We start from the raw sequence: 7,673 nt of genomic DNA on the forward strand, positions 1-7,673 counted from the left end.
ACCTCCCGAACCCAAAATCTATTGAGGTCTTTCCTGTTCTTTTCCACCTTTCCTTATTGGATAAAAGAAAAGTCGGTGGCGACTCTTGCTATCCGCGACATTGCGATTAAAAACACATTAAAGTCAGTTCACCGTATGACAGAACCGGCGACTCTGCTAGGGATGCAACTAAAGAGAGGTCACCTTAAAAATAAGATCACTTATTCAAATTGTCTGATTTACTTTTAAGGGATTGCTTGGGTATTTTATGCTTGAGTGAAAGATCCTACACCCGGATCTAGTGTACCTTAGGTAAGTAGCAAAAGATCATCGCGACTATCCGGCGTATACTGGAATGGTTAAAATGATGGCTACGATTAATGTGACACTTTGGATGTCCTGATGTTCCTCATGTTTACTTGAGGAAAAATTTGGCATTCGCGTGGTGTCATCAAAACATTAATCAGACCTTTAGAACCCTAATTGACTCATCCTAGCCATTAGAAAGTAGTGAGATAACTGACTTCGGTTCCGACTGGGGTTGGTTGAGACTCGATACTACACTCTTTGAGATTGGACTTTAGGGAAGCTTCGGTCAACCACTTGGTGTTGCACTGAAGTGGACTTAAAAGAAGGTCGATGATTTGAGATCCTTCTAGAACCCGGTTACTATTCTAGGACAGGTTGAACCAACCAAACTTCAGTGGGGAGGGTACTTACCTATGGAACTCATGCAAGCCCTAAAACCTAGGAATGATTGTTGGGTGACTTGTTTGTGCTTGTTATTTACTTAACATCATGACATCATAACATCATGGCATTGTACTAACCATTTCGAGGACTTAGGGATTTAACTTTGCTCTATTTTGTAAAAAAAAAAAAAAAAGTTTCTTTTTTTGGTAGTTTATGCAAAGTTAAATTCCAAAAGTCCTTGAAAACATTTCATACATTGCATAGCATAACATAACATTGCATAACAGGTACTCTAAAGGGATCAATGTTCTCACGGTTTTCCTCCAAACAGAAAAATGGACCTTGAACAAGCCGTCAAAGATCTCCATGCTCAGAACGCTCAACTCCAGGAGATGATCTTGAACTTATCCAAGGGGCAGGAGGAACTGAAGGCTCTCTTGCTCGAGAAGAAAAAGGACAAGAAACCTGTGAGTTACATTAACCCGGGAAGAAGGCTTAAAGGACCGGTTACAGGAGTCAAAATCAGAATGCCGAAGGATCAAGAAGAGGAGACAGAGAATGACTCAGAAGAGAAGAATGTTGACCTCTTCAACCCCGAGGACGATGATAAAGATTACGAGAATGAACAGTACTCTCCAAGAGTGGGCAAGTACAAGTTGCTGGAAGAACGCATGCTAGCTATGGAGGGTCAAAAGACGCCCAGTCTGGATTTCGAAAGTTTGGGTTTAGTCTCTGATGTGGTCATTCCCCGCAAATTCAAGGTCCCCGCTTTCACTAAGTATGATGGGGCATCTTGTCCTCAGATGCATCTGAGAGCTTACGTGAGAAAGATTCAGCCGTATACCACTGATAGGAAACTATGGATCCATTTCTTCCAAGAGAGCCTGTCTGGCACACAGTTAGAATGGTACTATCAGCTCGAGAGCTCTGACATCCGCACCTGGACTGATTTAGCGACAGCTTTCTACAAGCACTACCAGTATAATTCTGAATTAGCGCCTACTCGGCTACAGTTGCAGAATATGACTATGGGATTTAAAGAAAGCTTCAAAGAATATGCTCAAAAATGGAGAGATTTGGCTGGCAGAGTCAAACCCCCCATGACTGATCAAGAATTAGTGGACATGTTCATGAGCACACTGACTGGCCCATTCTACAGCCATCTATTGGGAAGTTCCTCATCGGGTTTCACTGAACTTATATTAACAGGTGAACATGTTGAAAGCGGAATTCGAAGTGGAAAGATATAGGCGGTTACCTCTGATCCTCCGGAGACTCCTTATGTCATCACTGCTCCTCTGCCTAATCATGACGAGACTGTTAATGTTGTGGAAGATGCTGATAGCGATTGCGACTTGGATAGCTGGATTTTCCCAACAATTGGTGACGGACTCAATAATTGGAAAGCTGAAGACACTATCCCGATTTCCTTTAGTCAGGAATAATTGTTATTGCTTATTTAGTGTATCAAATTTGGTTAAATGTTTTGTCATTTTCATAAGCATATTCATATTCAATAAATCAATGGACTTTTTGCATTCAAATATTGCGCTCTTTATCTTTCCTGTCATCTTCCGAAAAAGCTATGTTTTCTTACACACACTCACGTAACGAATTGCAGATCCATACCCACTCTGGATCCTGTTGATAATAGTTCTACTACTGTTCATTATGACTTTGAAAATCCGATCTACCAAGCCGAGGATGGAAGTGAGGAAGATTGTGAAGTACCTGAGAACTTGCCAGACTACTGCAAGAAGAAAGGACTATTCTGCCGCATGAGGCATCGATCGAAATTGTGAATCTGGACCACGTCGCCCGATTTAGCTCCCATTTGACCGCTACTTGCAAATCCATCTTCAAACTACTAAGACAAAATCAAGAAGTATCTCCAAGAACCTCCAATTCTGATGCCACCAATTGAAGGAGGACCTCTAATCATGTATTTAACCGTGTTAGAAAATTCAATAGGGTGTGTTGGGGCAACATGACGAGTCTGGTCGAAAAGAGCATGCAATATACCACCTTAGCAAAAGGTACCGACTGTGAAACAAGATACTCACAACTCGAGAAAGCTTGCTATGCTTTGGCCTGGGCTGCTCGCCGACTAAGACAGTATATGTTGAATCATACCACTTTATTGACTTCTAAGATGGATTCTATCAAATATCTACTTGAGAAACCTGCTATCTCCTGAAAGAGTTATCACTGACAATGGTACTAATTTGAACAACAAGATGATTACTGAACTCTGCACGCAGTTCAAAATAAAACACCATAACTCTTCTCCGTACCGGCCAAAGATGAACGGTGCCGTGGAGGCTGCTAATAAGAATATCAAGAAGATCATACAAAAGATGACGGTGACGTACAAAGACTGGCATGAGATGTTACCGTTTGCTCTTCACGGTTATCGCACTTCAGTACGCACTTCGAAAGGAGCAACTCCTTTCTCTTTAGTCTACGGAATGGAAGCCGTTTTACCAGTGGAAGTCCAGATTCCCTCTCTAAGAATCATAAAAGAGGCGGGCTTAGATGAAGATGAATGGATTCAGACTCGACTCGACCAGATAAACTTGATCGATGAGAAGAGACTTGCGGTTGTGTGTCATGGACAGATATATCAGAAGCGCATGACCCATGCATTTAACAAAAGAGTCAAGAGACAGGTATATCGAATTGGCGATTTGGTAATAAAGCGTATCATTCTACCACAGGGTGATCCCAGAGGCAAATGGATTCCCACGTACGAAGGGCCGTTTGTAGTTAAGAAGGTATTCTCTGGTGGAGCCATGATACTAGCTACAATGGACGGCGAAGACTTCCCGTATCCCGTGAACGCAGACATAGTCAAAAAATACTACGCATAAAAGAGACCTGCTAGGTCGACGTATCTAGGCAAAAGTAAGGGCATCCCGGCGAACCAAAAAGGTTCGGGCAAAATTAGGGATAAACATATAAAAATGTACACCCGGCAAGTCGAAAACCTGAAAGGGCGGCTTGGGCAAAAATGGGTATCCTGGTGGACTGAAAACCTGAAAAGGCGGTCCAGGCAAAAATTAGGGATTAAAGCGTATGACTATGCCCCGTTCTCTGTCAGCTTCAACCAAGTTCAAGGGACTGAACAAGCCAATCACTTCTATCCGATAGCAGGAGATGAGATGCTTGAAGACATAATGGCAGTAGGGGAATTAAAGTCAATAGGACGTTTTCGGCATAGCTTTCTCTTTGTTTTCTTGACAAATTCCTCTTACTAGGATTTCTGTCTCCTTGTACACAAATTGCCTGTTTATAGGCCCTCTTTCGAAATCAATATAATTTTAGTTTCAAAAAAAAGGCTTTTGTTTTACTTTCTCTGTTTTGTTTGCATAAGCGTCCATTGATTTAATTCGAATTAATATATGCATTTGGATATGATCGATGTTTACCAAAAATGCGTGCATAAAATAGAAATAGCGATTACTACTAGACTTCAGGGTCGAGGAGAAGGTCTAATCATGCTTTCCAATGAATCCGTTGCTAATTCTATCCCCCAGCAAAGCCAGTCATTCCCAGAAGAGAGTGGCATTACTAGACAAATGGGTCATCTCTTCCACCCCCAGCCAGGCTTCTGTTGAACATTTCTACCATCAGACAGAAATCAAGCATCCCCGGCTAAGAAAGGGTCATCGATACCAGTATCTCCCAACCAGAAGATTGAGATTTGTTTTCCCCAGTAGAGTCCTCTGGAAGAACTTTTCAGATGCATAATTCATTCATTACATCATTTCACAGCATACGCATGCATACATCGTTCGCAGTTATTTTCGAAAGCATAAAACATCTCATGCATCATGACATGGCATGAAGCTAACTTTATTTTTCAGGTTAATTATTCCCCTGATACAGTCAAAACAAAGGTCCATTCAGACGGACATCCTCATCAATTACGTTCAGGATTCAACTACATCTTTCAGATATACTCCATGTCAACATTCATTCTGACATCCTCCTAACGATGGCATCTATAAGCCCATCCCAGACATTTATTGCAAATACAACATATACAAATACTATCAGATATAGCCTAGCGTACGGTTCATTCTGATTCAGCTCAACATATGACTCTTTCAACTCAGATGCGATCTAACGTACGATCCATTCCGACCTTCAACAACTCCAATACGGTCTAGCATACGACCCATTTGGACCTTCAAGGCCTCAAATGCTACCTAGCGTACGGTACATTCTGAAGTGTAGTCTGGCGTATGACTACCCCCTTCATCATCAGGTACAGCCTAACGGACGGCTCAGTCTACAACTCAGATACGATCTAGCATACGATCCATTCTGATCCTTCACCCCCAGTAACGATAGAGCCTAACGGACGGCTCGTTCCGCAACTCAGATACGATCTAGCGTACGATCCATTCTGATCCTTTATCCCCAGCAGTGTATGACTCATTCGGATTCTTATCTCATTTTGATTCGGCACAACATATTACTCCTCCAACAATACGGTATAGCGTACGACCCATTCGGATCTTCATTCCTCAGATACTACCTAGCGTACGGTACATCCCGAGGTGTAGTCTAGCGTACGACTACTTTTCGTCAGATACAGCCTAACAGACGGCCCATTCTGCAGCTCAGATACGATCTAGCGTATGATCCATTCTGATCTGTTATCCCCAGCGGCGTATGACCCATTCTAACTCCCCAGTGAAGTCGACAGCCTAATGAATGACTCACTATACGGTCTAGCGTATGACCCAATGCCACCAATGACTTCTGATATCTTCTAACGTACGACGTACTCTAAAGCTCTCATCATCAAACTTCCTAGATGGCATCTTTAAACCCATCTCCATCAAGACTAACTAATTGACAAGTGCAAATTTTTGGGGCATCCTAAGTGTTCAATAATCTTCCACCTCCAGACCACGAATGGCGTACATACCATTCTGACTCTCTCGGTTCAAGAATATTGAACAGGGGCAGCTGTCATACCCCAAAATTTGCCCATTAATATTTCAAGACATTTTTCAGGGCACTCCGACTCATTTTTATGACACTGATCTTAAAGGAACAAAGGCCCAGCTCACGAGTGGCCCAATCCAGAAAATGGCCCAAACTGGCCTGCTCGCTAGGCGAGCAAATCCTTCGCCTAGCGAATGTTCGCTGCACGCTCGCCTAGCGAACGTTCGCTACACGCTCGCCTAGCGAAGCTGGCAGATAACAGAAAATTCTGGGCTTCACTCTGAGCCCATTAGGTCATGAAAAAAAGGCATTATAAATACCACAACTCCAGTCAGAAAAAGGGAGGACGAAAAAGGACGAAAGGAGAACCCTGGCAAGCAAACCCTAGCGCTCACAGACGGAAAACCCTGGAGGCTAACCCCGAGAATTTCGAGTAACCCTAAAGGAAACCCTGAAGGAAAAGCCGGCGGCAGCAAGGTCACTTCCGCTCAATTCGATCCGATCGGCCAATTCAAGGTTACAATTCGATTACAAACAGGTTGGCATTGCTATTACTACCTTATGTTCTTAATTTGCACATGGTATCATGATTGAATTTATGAAACTATCTTAAGTTTTACATATGAATTTAAGTATGCATGAACATCTGAATGTCTAACCACATAATCTCTGTAATGAATGCTATAAGGTGTGAAGCTTGTTGCCATTATATCGTTATTAAAACCGGAATCTGCAGCCGCTCGCTAGCACATCGCTAAGCGAGCATGCAACGAGTGTTCGCTAAGACTTCGCTAGGCGAAGCAGGAGCGAACGCGACAGCATCCGACTTTTCTGTTCTGACTTTTGCCCACCTGTCATGTTTTTTATCATAGCCATGCATTGTTTATCTGACCCTACTGCTGTTCTGGTTTCTTTTGTGGTGTAATTCTCGATTGCACCCTGATTTGGTATTCTGACATGTTTGCTGAGTTTTGCAAAGGTTCACACATCGCCGGGAAAGCTAGCTAGATAGGTATTCCACTTTATTTGTGGGATGCCCTTTGTGCAGTTTCACCCTAAATTACCTAATTAATTTTAATGTATTAATTTTAATGTGGAGATTCACCCTCAATTACTTAGCTGATTTTAATGTATTGATTTTAATGTGGAGATTCATCCTAATTGCCTAATTGATTGTAAAATACGGCCTTTAAATATGTGATCTTGGACCTCTCTTTGCTGCCCTACGGTATTACGGTATAACGGTCGTGTCCCACGAATGTAGGGATACACTTAGCAAAGACCCTTCGGTTAAATCATCATAAAATAAATCATGGTCCCTCGGATGTTGCCTTCGAAAATACGATTTTGTCCCTCGATGACCCTTCGGTGTAGCCTACGGTTAAATGATGATCGTCCCTTCGAATGCTAAGGTATCCTTACAACTGTTTCCTTCAATGACCTATCGATGACCCTACAATGACCCTTTTACATCCAAAGGATAAAACTACTTACTTCTCAATAGTAAAGACAGTTTTACCCTCATAAGGATAGGAAATGCCCATAACGACCTTAGGAAGGTATAACTCTCAATTAATGGATCATAACCTAAAACATTTTCCACCCCTCACACTTTGCAAGTCCTAGAAAATCACCACTTGGTATACATTCATACTAGAATCATTACCAAGTTATATTTTTCTAAACTGTTTTTCAAAATCAAACGAGATAAATACTTTGTATACATTCATACGAGAATCATTACAACGTTAAACTCTCTTTTCGAAACATTTTTAAACAATTCACCAACACTTTTCAGACAAAAATATAAGTGATCCAGCAATTAAGAGCCCATGGATAACCATGGATACAAAGGGTGCTAATACCTTCCCTTTGTATAATGTACCTCCCGAACCCAAAATCTATTGAGGTCTTTCCTGTTCTTTTCCACCTTTCCTTATTGGATAAAAGAAAAGTCGGTGGCGACTCTTGCTATCCGCGACATTGCGATTAAAAACACATTAAAGTCAGTTCACCGTATGACATCGGGGAAGACAAAACAT

This window comes from Lathyrus oleraceus, chromosome 1, assembly GCF_024323335.1.
Source record: "Lathyrus oleraceus cultivar Zhongwan6 chromosome 1, CAAS_Psat_ZW6_1.0, whole genome shotgun sequence".
NCBI lineage: Eukaryota > Viridiplantae > Streptophyta > Magnoliopsida > Fabales > Fabaceae > Lathyrus > Lathyrus oleraceus.